The sequence below is a fragment of the Rattus norvegicus genome, chromosome 2 (genome assembly GCF_036323735.1).
Source record: "Rattus norvegicus strain BN/NHsdMcwi chromosome 2, GRCr8, whole genome shotgun sequence".
Lineage (NCBI taxonomy): Eukaryota > Metazoa > Chordata > Mammalia > Rodentia > Muridae > Rattus > Rattus norvegicus.
In genome coordinates, this window is record NC_086020.1 from 66,684,110 (window position 1) to 66,704,884 (window position 20,775).

The window sequence follows — 20,775 nt, forward strand, 5'->3', positions numbered from 1 at the left end:
GGCAGTCCAATCCACTTTGCTTTGGGCAGCTGAACAGACCATAGGCATTGACATGGGCCTGACTGCATTAGGACCATGGACTATCAAAAACATGAAGCATCTATTCCCATCCTGAAATAAAGTGATACCTCCAAACAAAAGTAATACTTCTGGAAGGTTGTCTCAAAATTAATGTGGGAGTAATGGAATTTTTAAAATTGAAAGAAACCAAGGCAATTTACATCCAGCAAAAGCCATCAACAAATAAGATGTCAAAGAAATACTGCACACGGACGAATAAAATAAAGAATATCACCATGAAAGAAATTTTAAAATAGGAATTCCTAAGTAAATGAAATATCAAATGGAATCCAGCATGCCCAATGTAGTAGCAGCCATCCTACCATACTCTGAGGAGAGGGAAAAGGGAGCAACAGTTATTCAGCCAACCACAAAAGAAACCTATAGGGAATTGCAAATCCCTCCTCTAAACAATAACTTTAAATGAATATTTTCACAGTTTACATTTTAAAAGATTCAGAGTTGCTATCTCTAGTAAGCAGAATGAAAAATCTATTTTCTGTCAAAGATATTAAAATCATAGTCAATGAAATACTTGGAAGGCAAGGGAAGATAGATCTTTTGGAGTTTAGGGCAAGCCTAATTTACAGAGTTAATTATTGGACAACCAGGGTTACAGAGAAAAATACCCTGTCTCAAACCAAAGCAAACTAAATTAAAAAAAATAATCCAGAGAGAGGAGAGGAAGGGAAAGGGAGAGGGAGAGGGAAGGGAGGGGAGGGAGAGGGGGAGGGAGGGAGAGAGAGAGAGAGAGAGAGAGAGAGAGAGAGAGAGAGAGAGAGAGAGAGCAAACTGAATTGTCAAGTAAATAGAAGTAGGAAACCAACTTGTATCTATCACAGATTTTGTATTGTACTTTTTCCACACACCCCCTTTTTTGTACTTTTTTAAATTTTGCTGTGTGGCTTCAGTGTGAGGATAATGTTTGAAATATTACAATGAGCTTTGAAATAGGGCCTTCTCTTTTCTCTGAGAGGTTCTGCCAGACTAATCCAGATACAAATACTAACAGCCTACCATTGGACTAAGCATGGGGACACCAATGAAAGAGGTAGGGGAAGAACTGAAGTAACTGAAGGGGGCTGAGACCCCATAGAAAGAATTGTATCCACTAACCAAACAATCCAGATAACCCAGGTACTAAACCATCAACCAAAGTATACACATGGAAGGATCTATGGCTTCAGATATGTATGTAGCCGAATATGGCCCAATATAGCATCAATAGGAAGGGATGCCCTTGGGTCTGTGGAGGTTTGATGCCCAAGCATAAGTGAATGCTAAAGCAGTGAGACCAGAGTAGATAGAGGAGCACTATCCTCTATGAGGATAGAGGTAAAGGGGAGGGGAAAGAAGGGAGATGAGATGTGGGGTTATGGAGGGGAAACAGAGAAGGAAGATGTCATTTGAAATGTAAATGAATAAAATGATTAATAAAATAAAAAGAAGAAATAAGACCTTGCCTTATTTTTTGAGAAATTTTAACAATTGGTCTTGATTATTTAAATAGTAGGAAATTGCAAACGAATTCATTTTTATCCTTATTGAACTGATCCTTGTTAACAGTAGGAGACATGCCTAGTTATTCTGCTTCTTTATCATTCATTCTTGTATTGTTCTAGAAAATGATCAACTTATGACAGGGTATGCAGGTTGTTGGAAGTAATTCTCATAACACCGATAATATTTTTCTTTCTGTTACCATATTTGTGGTATTTTTATTTCATGTTTTATTCTCCTAATTTAAATGTGGTATCTTTTCTCCTGGCCTGAAGAAGAATTTGTCAGTTTTATTTCTCAAGTTATACTGATTCTTTTTCACTCCTGTATCCATTGAAACTCAGGGCATTACAAAGTGTGTAGTTCTTTCTTATTCATCTGGGTGTCCAGGGTCTTATGCTCTTTGTGCCTTTCTACTACTGCAGTATCTGAAACAATTGTCTGTTTAGGGTACAATCTGTAGTAGACAGATAGAAGAGAAATTATGTAAAAGTCCATATCTAAAACTATATTTTAACTATATAAAATTTTGATTATTAATATTACCTGTACAAGCTCTTTCTACAAAGAGTTTAGTATTTGTGTTCTATCTAAGACACCAGATGAAATGAAAGTCACCAATGACTTATGCATTGGTATAAGTATACATTTTATTCAGCCTAATACCAGTGTACTACATGTTTCTTATAGTTATAGTCTGCTTAATCAAGGCACGCATGGAACAGGTGTCCCCAGGTAACTTAAATTTGCTTATAATCTGCCAGAACTATATGATCCCTTGTATTCCAGTCACCTCCTGTTGATTTCTTAAACACTTAAAGAACAAAGTCAAGAGACTTTTAATTAGAAAAAAGGAATAAAATTCATGGGACAAGTACAAATTACAGCCAGTAGCAACTTCTAAATAAATTTTTTCAGAAAAATATACATCATCTATTGAACATGGACATTATTTACTTATTGACACACTTCCATAGGCGATATCTTATATTTATTTAACATATAAATATATGCAAACACTCACCAAGAATTCAAGGCAGGGAATCAAATAGTTAAATGTCTCTGTCCATCATATCCTCCATTCCAATGCATCAGTATTATTCCCAGCTTTTCAGCACACTGACTGCTGCATCAATCCATTTTGCCTCTATTCCCAGAAGGCTTCAGATGTTCATGGCATACCTAGCTTACTAACTGTGTATTCTCCCACCCTGTAACACATTCTCATTACTTCCTAACACCTATCAATAGCTAAAAGTATAGTGTACCTAAAACCCCTAGGGGCAACACACTGAAGGGTTTCAGTAGCATCAACTACCAGGCAAGCCACTGGTGCCATATTCTCCTAAGATAAACAGAAGACAACAAAAAGCAAGTGGGGGAGAACTGGACTCTCAGAAGTGCGGACATTCCTGAAAACACAGGGGATGTCACCACATCCACTCAAATTCCTAGGCCAAGAGGAACTTGCCTAGAGACCACTGGACTCAGGAACCTAAGAGCAGTCAGGGATTGGACCCTCTCAGTTTCTGCCTGTGCCCAGAGCTGACCCAGTTCCACAGCTCTTTGTACACAGATATTGTGGAGAGAAAGCAGGACTCTCAGAAGTGGGAACAATCCTGAGAGCACAGGGGATACCAGCACTTCTGCTCACATTCCTGGCCCAAGAGGAACCAGCCTATATCTCTTTGGACACAGTAACCAAGGTGCAGTTTAGGACAATATCTTTCAGGTTTCTGCCTATGCCTGGAGCTGACATTGTGACACAGGTTTCTTTACCCAGAACCTGCTGGGAGAAAGCTAGTATCCAGGAGTACTGACACACTGACATAAGGGACAAGCCACTGTCAGAGACAAGAAGACCAGCTAACACCAGAGATAACCAGATGGCAGGAGGCAAGGCCAGGAAAATAAGCAATAGAAACCAAGACTACTTGGCAATATCAGAACCCAAACTAAGCAAAAGAAACCAACATCAGAGTCCAGTTCTACCATCACAACAAATACTGGATATCCCAACACACAGGAAAAGCAAGACATGGATTTAAAATTACATCTCATGATGAGGATGGAGGATTTTAAAGAAGATATAAATAAACCCCTTTAAAAAATACAGGAAAATAGAGAAAAAAAGAGTAGAAGTCATTAATAAGGAAACAACCAAAATATCCTTAAAGAATTATAAGAAAACACAAACAGGTGAAGGAATTGAACAAAATCACAGAGGATCTATATATAGAAATATAAACCATAAAGAAATCACAAAGGGAGACACCCTTGGAGATACAAAACCTAGGTAAGAAATTAGGACTCATAGATTTAATAATCACCAACAGAATACAAGATATAGAAGAGAGAATCTCAGCGGAAGAAGATCCCATAGAAAACATTGACACAATCACCAATAAAATGTAGAACATTAAAAAGCATCTAAACCAAAACATCCAGGAAATCCAGGACACAATGGGAAGATAAAAGGATTATAAGTGTAAAAGAGAGTAAAGATTCCCAACTTAAAGAGCCAGTAAATATCTTCAACAAAATTATAGAAGAAAACTTCCCTAATGAAAAAACAAGAGAGGCCTATTGTCATATAAGAAGCCTACAGAAATAAAATAGATTGGACAAGAAAATAAATTCCTCTCCACACTTAAAAGTCAAAATACCAAATGGACAAAACAAATAAAGACTATTAAAAGCAGTAAGGGAAAACGGTCAAGTAACATATAAAGGCAGACCTACCAGAATTACACCAGACTTCTAACCAGAGACTATGAAAGCCAGAAGATCCTGGGCTGATGTGATACAGACCCTAAAATAACAGAAATGCAAGCCCAAGCTACCATGTTCAACAACAATCTCAATATAGATGGAGAAACCAAGATATTCCATGACAAAGCCAAATTTACACAATATCTTTCCACAAATCCAGCCCTACAAAAATAATCAATGGAAAACTCCAAAACAAGGAAGGAAACTATACCCTAGAAAAAGCAAGAAAGTAATCTTCTTGCAACAAACCCAATAGAGAAAAGCAACAGAAAACATATTTCCACCTCTAACAACAAAAATAACAGGAAAAAACAATCACTACTCCTTAATATCTCTCAACCTCAATAGAATCAATTTCCCAATAAAAAGACATAGACTAACACACAAGATAGGTAAAGAGAATCCAGCATTTTGGTGCATACAGGAAATATACGTCAATGACAAAGACAGAAATTACTTCAGAATAAAAGTCTGGAAAACAACTTTCCCATCAAATGGTCCCAAAAACCAAGCTACAGTATCCATTCTGATATCAAATAAAATCGACATTCAACAACCAAAAGTTATCAAAAAAGATAAAAAAGGAAACTTTATATTCATCAAAAAAAATATCCACCAAGATGAACTCTCAATCCTGAATATCAATGTTCCGAATGAAAGGGCACCAACATTCATAAAAGAAACCTTAATAAAGTTCCAACCACACAATACAGATCACACAATAATAGTGGGAGACTTCAAAACCTCACTCTCATCAGTGGGCAGATCATGGAAACAGAAACTAAACAGAGGCACAGAAAAACAAATGGAAGTTATTAACCAAATGGATTTAACAGATATCTATAGAACATTTGATTGTAAATTAGAGAATATATCTTTTTCTCAGCACCTCATGGTATCGTCTGCAAAAGTGACCACATAATCAGTCACAGAACAGGCCTCAACAGATACAAGAAGATTGAAATAATCCAATGCATCCTATCAGATAACCACTGACTAAGACTAGTCTTCAATAACAACAAAAACTACAGAAAGCCCACATAGAAATGGGAAGTTGAACAATGCTCTACTCAATGCTAACTTGATCAAGGAAAAAATAAAGAAATAAATCAAAGACTTTTCAGAATTTAGTGCCAATGAAGGCAAAATAGACCCAAACTAGGGGACACAATGAAAGCAGTGCTAAGAGGAAAACTCATAGCTATGAGTGCCTACAAAAAGAAAATAGAGAAACCATACTTTAGCAGCTTGACAGCACAACTAAACGCTCTAGAACAAAAAGAAGCAAATATGTCCACGAGGAATAGACAGCAGGAAATAATCAAATTCAGGGCTGAAATCTACTGAGTAGAAACAAAAAGAACTATACAAAGAATCAACAAAACCAGGAGCAGGTTCTTTGAGAAAACCAACAAGATAGATAAACCATTAGTGATACTTACCAGAGGGCACAAAGACAGTATCCCTATTAACAAAATCAGAAAAGCAATGGGAGACATAACATCAGAGTCTGAGGAAATTAAAAAATTCAACAGATTTTACTACAAAAGACAAGATTCATCAAAACTAAAAAATCTGGATGAAATGGACAACTTTTTAGACAGATTCCAGGTACCAAATTTAAATCACAATCAGATAAAACATCTAAACACTCTCATAACTCCTAAAGAAAATAGAAGCAGTTATTAAGTCTCCCAAACAAAAGAAGCCCAGGGCCAGATAGATTTAGTGAAGAATTCTGTCAGATCTTCATAGAAGACATAATGCCAATACTGTCCAAACAATTGACAAAAGAGAAGCAGAAGAAACAATTCCTTCTATGAAGCCACACTTTTGCTTTTGCCTAAAAAACACAAAGACCGAACAAAGAAAAAGAACTTCAGACCAATTTCCCTTATGAATATCAACAAAAAACAGTCTAAAATTCTAGCAAATCAAATCCATGAACACATGAAAACAATCATCTACTGTGATCAAATAGGCTTTATTCAGTATATGGAAATCCATCAACCTAATCCACTATGAAAACAAACTGAAAGGGCAACAAAACACATATCCATCTCTTTAGATGCTGAGAAAGCATGTGACAAAATTTAATACCCCTTTGTGATAAAAGTCATGGAAAGATCAGGAATTCGATGTCCATACCTAAGCATAGTAAAATCAGTATACAGCAAATGAATAGCCAACATCAAACTAAATGGAGTTAAAATTGAAGCAATCTCACTAAAATCAGGGATTAGACAAGTCTGTCCACTCTCTCCCTACTCATTAAATTTACTACTGGAAATCCTAGAAAGAGCAATTAGACAACAAAAAGATACCAAAGAGATATAAGTTGGAAAGGAAGAAGTCAAAATACCAGTATTTGCAGATGATATGATAGTATACTAAAGTGACCCCCCAAAGTCTCACCAGAGAACTCCTAAGCCTGATGAACAACTTTAGCAAAGTTCCTGGGTATAAAATTAACTCAAATAAATCAGTAGCCTTTCTCTACTCAAAGGATAAACAGTCTGAGAATGAAATTAGGGAAATGGCACTCTTCACAATAGTATCAAATAATATAAAATACCTCAATGTGACTCTAACCAAACAAGTGAAAGATCTGTATGACCAGAACTTCAAGTCTCTGAAGAAAGAAATTGAAGATCTCAGAAGATGGAAAGATCTCCCATGCCCATGTATTCATAGGATAAATACAGTAAAAATGGCCAAAAGCAATCTACAGGTTCAATTCAATCCTCATCAATATTCCAACTCAGTTCTTCATAGTTAGAAAGAGCAATTTGCAAATTCACTTGGAATACCAAAAACCCAGAATAGCTAAAACTATCCTCAACAATAAAAGAACTGGGGAATTCTCCATCCCTGACCTCAAGCAGTATTACAGAGCAATAGTGATAAAAAAATGTATGGTATTGGTGCAGAGAAGGCAGGTAGATCAATGGAATAGAATTGAAGACCCAGAAGTGAACGCACACACCTATGGTCACTTGATCTTTGACAAAGTAGTTAAAACCATCCAGTGGAAAAAAAAAAGATACATTTTCAACAAATGCTGTTGCTTCAACTGAAGGTCAGCATGTAGAAGAATGCAAACTGTTAACTTTTTTTCTCCTTGTACAAAGCTTAAGTCTAAGTAGATCAAGTACCTCCACATAAAACCAGAGACACTCAAACTATTAGAAGCAAAAATGAGGAAGAGCCTCAAATACATGGGCACTGGGGAAATTTTCCTGAACAGAACACCAATGGCATATTCTCTAAAATGGACAAATTGGACTTTATAAAATTGCAAATCTTATAGCAAAGGACACTATCATTAGGACAAACAATAACCCACAGATTGGGAAAGATCTTTTCAGTCCTATATCTGATAGAGAGCTAATATCCAACATATAAAAGAACTGAGGAAGTTAGACACCAGAGAATCAAATATCCCTATTAAAAAATGGGGTACAAAGCTAAACAAAAATTCTCATCTGAAGAATATTGAATGGCTGAGAAGTACTAAAGAAATGTTCAACATCCTTAAATGCATCAAATCAGGTAAATGCAAATCAAAACAACCCTGAGATTTCATCTCACACCAGTCTCAATGGCTAAGATGAAAAACCTTGGGTGACAATAAATGCTTCAGGGATGGGAGGAAAGAAGAACACTCCTCCATTGTTGGTAGTATTGCAAGCTGGTACAACCCTCTCTGGAAATCAGTCTGTTGATTCCTGAGAAAATTAGACACAGTACCACCTGCAGACCCAGATATACCACTCCTGGTCATACACTCCCAAAATACTACAACATATAACAAGTTCACATGTTCTACAATGTTTATTCCAGCCTTCCTTATAACATTCAGAAGTTGGAAACAACTCATATGTCCCTCAACAGAGGAATGAATTCAGAAAATGTGGTACAATTATACAATGGAGTACTACTAAGCTATTAAAAACAATAACTTCATAAGATTCATAGGCAAATGGATGGAACTAGAAAATATCATCCTGTGTGACCTAACACAGTCAAAAAAACCACACAAATGGTAGATACTCACTGATAAGTGAATATTAGCCCAAAGCTCTGATTACTGAAGATACATTCCACAGACCATAAGAAGCTCAAGGAGGACTTCCAAAGAGCGGATGCTTCATTTCTTCTTAGAAGTGGGAATAGAAATATTTATAGGAGGGTGTATGGAAGCAAAGTTTGGATCAGAGACTGAAGGAAAGGCCATTCAGAGAATCCCTTACCTGGAGATCCGGCACATACACACACATACACACACACACACACACACACACACACACACACACACACACACACACACACACACACACACATATATATATATATATATATATATATATATATATATATATATATATATATATAAAGCTCCACCAAAATGAGACATTAATATTGCTGATTCCAAGAATTTAATGCTGACAGGAGCCTGATATAGCTGTCTTCTGAGAGGCTCTGCCAGAGCATGACAAAGGCAGAGGCAATTGCTTGTAGCTCACCATTGAACTGAGAACAGGGTTCACCTTGGAGGAGTTAGAGAAAGGATTGAAGGAGCTTAAGGGGTTTCCAAACCCATAAGAACAACAATACCAACCAACCACAGCTCCCGGGGCCTAACTCACCATACAAAGTGTACACCTGGACAGACACATGGCTCCAATTATAGGAGAAGCCCTTAGTCATGTCAAGGCTGGTACCGCCATTGTGGTGAAAATTCTGGGTGGGGAGGCAGGAATGGGTGAGTGGTTGTTTGGGGGATAATTCTCATAGAAGATGGAGAAGGGGGAAGGAATAGGGGTTGATGAATGGGCAATTGGAAAAAGGAATAACTGTTGAAAATACAAAAATATCCAATAAAATTTAATTCAATAATATTAAAAAATTGATAAAAGATTGGCAAAATGAGAATAAATGTTCAGGATGTTAAACACAACTTCATATTTTGTTTATATTCATATAATTTGAAAGTTTTCACTTTATAAAACATTTGAAAATAAAGTAAATTATATAATTATAAGTAAAAAAAACATAAGAAAGAATGATAATAGGGAACACAAGATAGATCACTCTGTAAAGTGGCTGATTATAAAGTACATGGTGTATAAGCATGAGAGACAAATTTCAACCCACAGAGCCACATATACAGAGGGATCTGGAGTTAACATGTGTTTCCATGCTCAATACTGGGACTGGAGTGACAAAGGGATTCCTGAGGTTCTCTGACCAATCCAGGCTCACTAAACTTGCAAACCAAAGGGCAAAATAAGGTCATGTTTTATAAAACACAGTAGGACAATTGGTATCCTCATTCCTCCACTAGAGGCCCTGTCTATCTACTGGAGGTTCCATCTCACCACTGTTGAGCTCTTTAGCTAAGGTCACTCAAATAGTGTCCTGAGAGTTTGCCTCATCCAGTTCTCTGGGACTTTCTAGAGTTTCTCCCCATTCCCACCCCCTGGAAGCTGGAAATTTTTGTTCATTTTCTTGGCCCTCTGAGCTTCTCTTCTGTCTTTCCCCATACCTGACCCTGGCCCCATTTTTCCTTTCCTCTCCTGTCTCCCAACCAGGTCCCTCACCCAGGCTTTCCTTCATGTTTAACTTCTTAGTGTCTGTGGGGCATATCATGAATATTCTGTATGTTGTGGCTAATATCCATTTATCAATGTCTACCCATCATGTATGCCTTTATTTTCCTAAAGGAAAATAAAGTAGCCCTAAAACTGTTTTTGTTTAAAAGAATTGTGGGAAAAAATGGAGCAGAGAAAACTGAATAGCTGACTAGTGACCAGCACAAATTGGGATATGTCCCATGGGCAGTCTTCAAACTGTGACACTGTTACTGATGCTGTGTTGTGCTTGCAGAGAGGAGACTAGCATGGCTGTCCTCTGAGAGGCTCTATCAGAAACTTGCAGATACTCACAGTCACGCATTTGATTGATGTAAGTGCTCCTATGGAAAAGCTAGGGGAAGGATTGAAAAAACTTAAGGGGATGACAATTCCACAGGAAGACAACAGTGTCAAGTAACCTGGAGCACAGGGAGCTCCCGAAGATTAAGCCATCAACTAAAGAGGATACACATGCTGGTCTGAGGCCCCTATCACATATGCAACCTCAGTTAGAGAGGTTGGGCCTAATCCTGTAGAGATGTGATGCCCTAAGGAGGGGGGGTACCCTGGGTGAGCAGTCATTCTGAGGCAAAGAGGTAGGCAAAGAGGAGGAACTCTGTAAGAAGAGAACAGGAGAAGGACACTTGGGATGAAAGTAAATAAAATAATTAATTAATAAAAGTGAAATAACAACAAAACCCCATAAACACACATATGCAAACAAACAAACATGGTAGGTGTCTTTTGTAGATGAGCAATAGCTAAGGTTGTCTTCTAACTTGCACATGTTTATTTAGACACATGACTCCCTCACATATACAAAAATTAACATATATACACACATAGAACATATGCACAGATAAGGGAAAATATTAAACTTTATTTTCTTGGTCTGTAGTTTTGTAACTTTGAAACTACCCTTTGTAGCCACATGCACACATGAAATGACAGTCAAATTTTAGATTTTTGTCCACAGTCTGGTTTATGCTGGTCTTTAGTCAATATTGGATAAGTATAAGTTACGAACCAAAGGTAACTTCACTTCAGGAGTTTCTTGTCTTTGTATATCAAGAGCCTTCACAGAACACCCTGAGGTTTCCGGTCTGTGGAGTGCACAGGTCTGATCATGCTCTAAAGAATCTTCAAGTCATATTCCTGAAGGTGAATAATGTTTTATTAAGAAGGCATGGACAATGTGACTTAGGAGAGTCAACCATGAAGTTATCAAATGGACATTTGAGTCTTTTAAACATTGACTTCCATGATGTGGGATATATTTTGGGTGTGTAGTGTTGTGTCAGTTACAGACAGTGAGGCAGATGGGACAGGAGGCTCATGGAATTTCTAACACTAGTCTCAATACTACCAGACTTCAGTATTATTGTCGGTTTCAGTGATACACTTCTGGACACTGAGTGCAACATTATGAGCTTCACTGCTTGAACTGTGTCTTCTGGGCACAAACTTCTGGACCTGTCAGTGTCTAGATTTCCTACTCGCCTTCTGTCTCTTACAATAGAGTTTGACTGATTAAGTTTATACTTCTCTGTTGTTTCAACTCTAAATCCACTACAACTCAGGTTTAAACTGTATGAATCCCCACTCTAGATGGGATTTGACTATTACACAGTTTGTGACATAGAGTGATATAAAAAGATTTCTAATTATTGCTGACCCATTTGCGAAAGGAGTAACTGTGTTAATATAACCTGTAAGTCAACCTAGTACTAAGGAGCATGTTGGGCTTGCCCTGAGGTCACATCATGCAGAGGTTTCTCTGCAGACCCGCCTAGTTCATCTTTTTGGATAATGATTGGTACTTTCCTCCCCTTGCCCAGAAGTCACCTGCTGAAACATGTGATCATGTTGAACATCTTCAGTTTGTTTTCTGTCTTTAACTTTCTTTGAAATTTTCAAAGAAGTTTTTCAAAGAAAACCACTCAGTTTGTAAATTTTCAAAGCTCTTCACTTCTGTCTTGAGAATTGATACTGCTCATACCATTATTGAAAAGAAAACATATATGCTAAACTATATAATGTTACTTCAGTTACTATTATATACAAATAAGAGTGAACATGTAAATGTGGAAAATATAAAAACAATATGTGATTTTTTTCTACTATGCTTCTAAGAGCCTTGATAATAATGGGATATTTGAAATCCTCAAAACTATAAAATACTGCATTCTCAACAGAGTTAGACTAAATTGTAGATCTTAAGGTACAATGCTATAGAATAATATAAACAAGTAAGTTCCTAGTGTGTATGTTACAAAGGAACATGTGTGTGTGTGTGTGTGTGTGTGTGTTTGTGTATAATTTTGATTTAAATGATATAATGAAAGCTATGTCCTACTTGACTCTGCAGAACTGATGGGCACTGACAACTCTAACAACTTTCTGAAGGCTGAAATAGCTCTATAATATACTGAGAAAAGGCAAGAAAGTTCGTTTCTGATGCCCCAGTTATTTCTTACATTGTTGTGGGCACTGATTACTTGGTAATACAGTCTGTAAATATCAGTGTACTATGTAACTATTTATTCCTTGTAATCACATTACCACATTCACCCTTTTTCTGATAACATTAAATGGGGTAAATTTACATATTTAGAAAATTTTAAGTAATTGCAATTAAATGTCAAACTCATTTTTCCTAAGGAATATCATCCAAAAGAGGAAATATTTCACTTTAATCATTATCAGTAAAAGACAGCATTATTTTCTCTAATTATTAAACATGAATAAACAGGTGCAGCTTATTGTTGGTAATCTACTTCATGATAGTATTATGAGTGAAAACATTATCATTAAGAATTCCCAAGCGACAGTCCACAGACGACAGGAAGTTCAAGAAGGACAACCAAAGTGAGTTGCTTTACTCCTTAAAAATGGGAAGAAAAATATTCATAGGAGGGGATATGGATACAAAATTTGGAGCAGAAACTAAAGGAACAGCCTTTGAGAGCCTGTCCCCCATGGGTATACAGCCCTTATATATAAAGTCACCAAAACTAGATAAGATTGATGAAGCTAAAAAGTGTATGCTGACAGGAGCTGGCTATAGTTGTCTCCTGGGAGACACAGACAGAGCATGTCAAATACAGAGGTGAGTGCTAGCAGGAAACCATTGAACTGAGAATGGGATCCCCACTGGAGGAATTAGAGAAAGGAATGAAAGAGGTGAAGGGGCTTTCAACCCTATAAAATTAGCAATGCCAACCACCCAGAGCTCCCAGGAACTAAACTACTACAAAAAGACTATACATGGACTGATCCATGGCTCCAGCTGCGTGGAAGGAGAAGCCCTTGGTCCTGCCAAGGCTGGAGCTCCCAGTGTAGGGGAACATGAGGGGGGATGGAGTGATGAGTAGGGGAACACACTTATAGAAAAGGGGAGGGAAATGGAATAGGGGGCTTATGTCTGGGAAACCAGGAAAGGGAATAACATTGGAAATGTAAATAAAAAACACCCAATAAAAGAAAAGATAAATGTAAAACCTTTTTAAAAAGAAAAGAAAAAAAGAATACCCAAGCAAGTACTGTCATATGGTTTTTATATAAGTTATGGCTTAAGAATGTTAAATACAAGTTGGAGAGATGGCTCAGTGGTTAAGAGCACTGACTGGTCTTCCAGAGGTTCTGAGTTCAAATCCTAACAAAAACATGGTATCTCACAAACAACTGTATTGAGACCAGATATTATGTCTGAAGACAGCTACAGTGTATGATGTATATATATATATATATATATATATATATATATATATATATATAATCTTTAAAATAAGAATGATAAATATAAAAATGAATGAAATATTAGAGTGTTCCTACAGAGGCCTTGTACAGTAAAGCTGCCCAGTTTATGTAGAACTTTTCAGAGTCTTTTGGAGAGAAAATATAGAGAGTGAACATTAAGTCAAGCGTATTATCAGAAATGATAGTTAGTTTTTCAGTACTTAAGGTCATCTATTATTAATTGTATCTTCCCAAGTGAAATTCAGTTCATGGTATCACTTCATTTAAAGGGATACTTTGGTAAATGTCCAAAGAAATGAACAAGTTTAAGGTGAAATTTCAAAGTTTCTGTAGTGGACATTTTCAAAAGTAGATATCTTCTGAATGGTCAATGAGCATTTTCTTCCACACCTCTTCTTTTAATTTACCTGCATTTCCCTTTATTACGAGAACACTTTCACAAAGAGAAACTTCTTGGATATCATTGATAAGTACATGTTATTTTTAGAGCATATTATCAACACAGAATAGTTCTTTCTCTGTTTTATCCATTTTCAATATTTTATCCAATTTCAAAAAAACACTAAAAAAACATATTTTTGGATCCCTCGAACACATTAACATATGTTGATGAAAAAATACTGTTGCATAAGTAAAATGAAACCGCATGTGAAGAAAAATACAGTATTATATTAAATATCATACAAATAACTGTGGAATTTAGATCTCTTGGTGTAATGGTGTAAAATATCCAATTATGCATTCAATACAAATTAATTAAAGCCATTAAATTCCAAACAAAATATTTTGAAAAGTGTAATATCATGCCAGTATAAAATAAACATATTATCTACTGAAAATTATGATTGATTTATCAGTATATAGCCAGTTATGGTGGTTTCCACCTATAACCGAAGCATTTAGGGGTCATCAGCAACCGGATTTATATAAGTTCAAAATCACCTTGGTTTAAAGAGTTGGTCCCAAGCCAACCTTCAATGTAGAATGAAATGCAGCAATATCAGAACAGAACAAAAATGTAATATGTGCCAATTTTTCCATATTTGTAAGTTTTATTTCCCAAGCATGGAATCACCTTCTAAAAGCTGATACATGTCCCAATAGATGTGGAGGAGATAAGGAATTTTAAAAAGGAAATGAAGTCTGGTGTAATTTTTATAGGTCTGACTTTATATGTGACTTGACGTTTTTCCCTTTCTACTTTTAATATCCTTTCTTTGTTTTGTGTATTTGATGTTTTAACTATTATGTGACGGGAGGGATTTCTCTTCTGGTTTTATCTATTTGGAGTTCTGTGGGCTTCTTTTATGTTTATGGGCATCCCTTTCTTTAGTTTAGGGATGTTTTCTTCTATAATTTTATTGAATATATTTACTGGCCCTTTAAGATGGGAGTCTTCACTCTCTTCTACACCTATTATCCTTAGGTTTGATCTTCTCATTGTGTCCTGGATTTCCTATATGTTTTAGGCTAGGAGCTTTTTGCCTTTTAAATTATCTTTGACAGTTGTGTCAATGTTTTCTATGGTATCTTCTGTCCCTGAGATTCTCTGCTCTCTCTCTCTTGTATTCTGTTGGTGATGCTTGTATCTATGGCTCCTTGTCTCTTCCTTAGGTTTTCTATATCCAGGGTTGTCTCCCTTTGTGCTTTCTTTATTGTTTCTATTTCCATTTTCAATTCCTTCACCTGTTTAATTGTGTTCCCCTGTAATTTTTTCAGGGATTTTTGTGTTTCCTCTCTAAGGGCTTCAACTTGTTTATTTGTGTTTTCCTGCATTTCTTTAAGGGGGTTCTTTATGTCTTTCTTAAAGTCCTCCATTATTATCAAAAATGTGATTTTAAATCTAAATCTTGCTTTCCTGGTGTGTTTAGATATACAGTATTTTCTTTGATGGTTGAACTGGGCTCTGATGATGCCAAGTAGTCTTGGTTTCTGTTGCTTAGGTTCCTGCGCTTGCCTCTAGCCATTGGGTTGTCTCTGGTGTTTGCTTGCCTTGCTGTTTCTGAGAGTGACTTGGCTCTGCTGTAGGTCTCTGTGTCAGCACTCCTGTAGAACTATTTTCCTGTTTTCTTTCAGCCTTTCCTGAGAACAGGTGCTCTGCTCTCAGCTGTGGCAGTGCTCCTGGAGACTGTCTTCCAGCTCTAGGTGCAGGCAGGAGTCAAAGGCTCCAGCCCCTGATTGCTCTTAGGTCCTTGCACCCTTTGGGCACAGTTGGCACTATTCGATTCCCTCTTGTGTCTGGACTGTGGGCAGAGGGTATTCTCCTCTGACTTCTCAGGAGTATCCACACTTCTGAATGTCCAACTCTCTGCCCTATGGGATTTGGGTGCAGAGAGCTGTTTGGCCGGTTCAGTTCAGTCCTGGTCGAAGACCAGAACCGCAGGTACCAGTGGCTGTTTGTTACTATACAATTTCCACAGATATACAATTTTTTTCCACTTAACATGTTTTTTTTTTCAGAGCACAAAATCTTTTTTTTGGTGCATGTGATTTTTTTATTAATTATTTTAGTCATCTACATTCCAGATGTTGGATATTTCAAGAAAGGTTTAAGGGGCCATATCAATTGGAGCTGTTTGAAAGTGGATCTGAGAGCAAGGTAGAGTATGATGATGCACTCAAGAAGTTTATAAAGAATATAAACAATCCTTGAGATTAGATAGAGGAAATATAGAAGTGACCTCAGAACAAGAAAAACCCAGCTAAGATACCAACATCTGAAAATGAAATAAAGAAAATCTTCAACAGTGAAGAAAATCAACAACAGAAGCCATCTACATGTAATTGAAGGAGGCAGCCAAATTCTAGACTCAGCAAGTAGCAGAATTTGGCAGCTTTTGACCAGATGGTTCTAGGTGTAGAGTCAAGTTTAAACAAAGAGGTTCTGATATCTCCCTCCATGTACAAGGTAAGCCATACTGCTGAGCCTAAGCATGTGTCAGTGGGATGCCTGCATGAAGTCCAAGAGAGAGTATTGCATGATACTGTGAATGTAAAGCTTGTATTGTATCAGAGACTCAACAATTTTTAGAAACTAGAGTCATTTGTTATCTGTCAAGGAAGATGTAGAAACAGACACAGAGAGAAGTATGCTGCAGTCAAAGAAAGAAAGATAGAAAGAAAGGAAGAAAGGAAGGAAGGAAGGAAGGAAGGAAAAAGAAAGAAAGAGGAAGAAAGAAAGGAAGAAAGAAAGAAGGAAAGAAAGAAAGAAAGAGAAAGAAAGAAGAGTAGAGATCTGAAGAGCAATTTGACATTGTTAGGTCTCAAAGCAACCTGGGACAGTCTCCCTCACTCCCGGGGGTCCTTCCATACCTTTTCACTCCAACTCCATGCTCTAAACTTCTTGAGCTCAGGGACTGAGCTTCTATATCTCCAGCTTTGTGATCTCTATATAATCTTAGCAGTTTTAAATTATCTATCTATCTATCTATCTATCTATCTATCTATCTATCTATCTATCTATCTATCTATCTATCTCCTCATTAACTCTTGGCTGGCTCCTCTCCCTGATCTCTCTTGATCTGTTTTCCCAGTCCCTTTTCTCCTGCCTCCTCTAGCTCCCCTCATGACCTAGTTCAATCTGCTGGCCATGTATACTTTTGCCTCTTCCAGCTACCTCTGGCTATTCACTCCCTGATGTTTACCATAAACCTCCTCAACCATACCAGGGGACCGTCATGTCCTCATTTTTCATTCAGACATCAGACATAGAGAATCAGAAACTGCAATATCCCAAATAGTTTTTGGTTTTGCTTTGGTCCAATATTTGTTCACTATGCTAACTTTTCTTCTCATTGGAATCATAACGTATATTTTATGTCATTGTATATTGAAATTATGTGATCTGTTTTTAATCTTGATTTTATAGGGGCTTACATTTAAGAAATTTTGCTGATTCTGAGGAGAGAGTGTGATATTTTCAACAATGGTGAGACTAATAGACTATGGGGATTTTTTGAGGATGAACTGAATTCGCTTCTTGATTTTCATTTGGTTATACACTTATATCTAGGGATGCAACGTGGTTTCCAATAAGAATTCCACCACAGACTCTTATGATATTTGAATGCTTGATCACCATAGCTTGACATTATTTGAAAGTGTTAGAAGGACAAGGAGGTATGACCCTGGAGAATGTGTTCTGTAGGGGGTGGCATTGGAGGTTCAAAAGCCCATAGCAGGACCAAAGTCTCACCATCTTTCTGACTACAGGTCGTGATGCAGTTTTAAATACAATTCTAGTACTTTTCTGTGTGCTTCCCACCATCATGACAATGAACAAAACCTCAGACCAAATGACTTTTTTCTTAATAGTTGTCGTGGTTATGATGGCTCTTCATATCAATAAAGCTGTGGATAAGGTGCTGGTGTATTACTCATACCTCAGGACATTTCATTTAACTAAAATAAAATCAATAAAAACAAATAAAGAAAGCAAACAAACAAACTACACCAAATAAAATGCTATGGTCTTTTGCTTGAATATTTTGGTTTCTAATTTATATTTTTATGTTCTTTTATTTGTTTTCTTTTCTAAAATTCTAAATTTAGAAATTTCCAATTCTAAAGAGAATTGGAAAAAGGCATAGAGTTTGATGGGTAGATACATTAACTTGTGGAGCAGAATTAATCATAATATATCATATGAAACATTGAAAATAAATATATTTTCATTGAAAAATAAAGATTTGAACACATTTTTCTGGAAGAATGAAATTTACACATAGAACATATGAATGACTCATGAATCATTATGATATCTAATGCCTTGGTAAATTTTAACCTCTAGTATTCATTTCAGAAATTCTCTCTAAGTGATTTTTCATCACTGATGGCATTTTTGTATAATTATCCTATATTTGGAAGGTAGCATAAACTTAATCATTCTTGTAAGTACATTTAATTTTCTAGCTACTTTATTCTAAAGATACCCTAGGTCTGGATTCATGCTCTGACATGCTCTCTTGATAGAACTGCAGAGCTGCTGGGCAAGCAACTCAAAGGCCACAGTGAAAGTCACAGTTCTTTTTTTCTTTCCAGGACTCTCTGTGAAAGGTATGTGCTTAGAAAATGATGTGACATTGCATGTATTTAACTGGAAATAAGACAGAATAGTTGAAGAACCACTTCAGTTGGGAGTAAGTGGGTGAACAGAGGGATGGTTTCATGGAAACTTTCTCCAGGATTGGAGATTAGCAATGGTTGGTAGTAATCATAATTTCATAATTGTATAGGCTTATACAATGAGTAAGTGGAAAAAGGAAGAACCTAGAGATGAAAATATAAAGGAGGTTTTCTGAGTAATTAATTTTGATTGATAAACCAATGGATTAAGTCTATATTCCTTAATGATACATAGACAAAGATATAAAAATTAATTGAAATTATAAAGTTTCAATTATTTGAAAACTGTCATAAATGATTGTCATATGTCTATTCATAAGTTAGAAATCACTATTTCTTGGTATTTAAAATATAATCATGAATATAATAGAATATATTCTTCTCAGATTATTTAATTACAAAAAACATATTTATTTGAAAATAATAATTATATAAAATTTAACAAGATTATTTGAACTGTCTTTAAGGTTTACAAATGTAATTGGATGCATGTCTGTGACTCTGTGAACTCAATAGAAGAGAATACTTGGATGCTTCAATCACTTGTCTCTCCTTTCTCATTCAAGGGCTTTGTCATGCTCATTGATGTTGTACTATTTCCAACAATTAATTAATTTTTCCAGAGAACTCAAATACTCTTATAGCCTTTGGTTGAACCATGAATATAGTTTGCTTAGACACAATGTAGCCTGAAAAAAATGAAATATTCATTTTTAGGAATAACTTAAACACTATATTTCATTAAAATGTTGATTGAATTTTTCCTGTTATGTTTGTAAAGTTTAAGTTGATATGAATTTTCAAATATTTGATGACTTTCTTGTGATGGAGTTCCATGCATAACCCAGAAAATTTGCTACAGTATTTATAGTGAGTTTGATGAACAAAAGTTTAAACAGAAATTAGGCAGCCCAATTCTAAATAACACTCAAAGGAGTCTGGATGATTAGAAGACATTTTTTTCTCTCTTCCAAACAAGAGTGATTAAAAACAATATGAGTTAGGAACACACTGAAGTTTTCTTTTTTTTCTGAACACAGAAAACTGAAAATACATGATAAGAATCGGTTCAAAGGAAGTATGAAGATAATTTATGGAATATAGTCCTCATGTCTCATTTTTAAAAGATGGGAAGAAAATAATCTATAATCAAGTTAAAATCATTAACTTTAAACAATGACCTAGTATAACAAAATAAAACAAAACAAACAAAAGTGTGATAACCAATATGTACTTGGGTGTATACTCTCCCTCCAAATATTTCAATTGGGGATGATTTTTAAATAAGAAATAAAAGAACCTCTTAGACTAAATATTTTAAGCCTGTGGGATATGGGGACAGATATAATTAGTTTGAGTGCTGGAAATGAGAGAAACTGAGTCATATAAAACTAGTCATTCCTCCTTTAGACAAAAAAAGTGCAATCTAAGTTGATATGAGGAAATCAGGTCCTCGCAGGGTGGATAACATGTGCCGTTGGGGGTCACTTGGTTATTATCTAAGGTCCCTGTAGAAAATGGAGGCTGAAAGAAAACAGAAGAAAGACATGTGTTACTAAAAGACATAAGTTGGTGTCTTTATTAGTGTTCATTTGCTGTGAAGAGACAAGTTAACCATAATAACTCTAAAAAAAATCAGAATATGGATTCTGTTCCAGACATTTAGTCCATTATCATCATGGAAGGAAGCATGGACCACACAGCAGATATGTGGGTGGAGAGGTAGCTGAGAGATCTGCATCACCAGGCAACAGAAAGGCAGTAAGAAAGCTAAGGATCTGCATGAATTTCTGAAACCGCAAAACCCATCCCTTGACAGATGTCCTCTAAGAAAGCCATGCATACTACAAAAGGTTGTACCTCCTAATACTGCTGCTCCCTATGAGAATATAGGGCCAACTTTTATAAAACAGTATAATCTAGT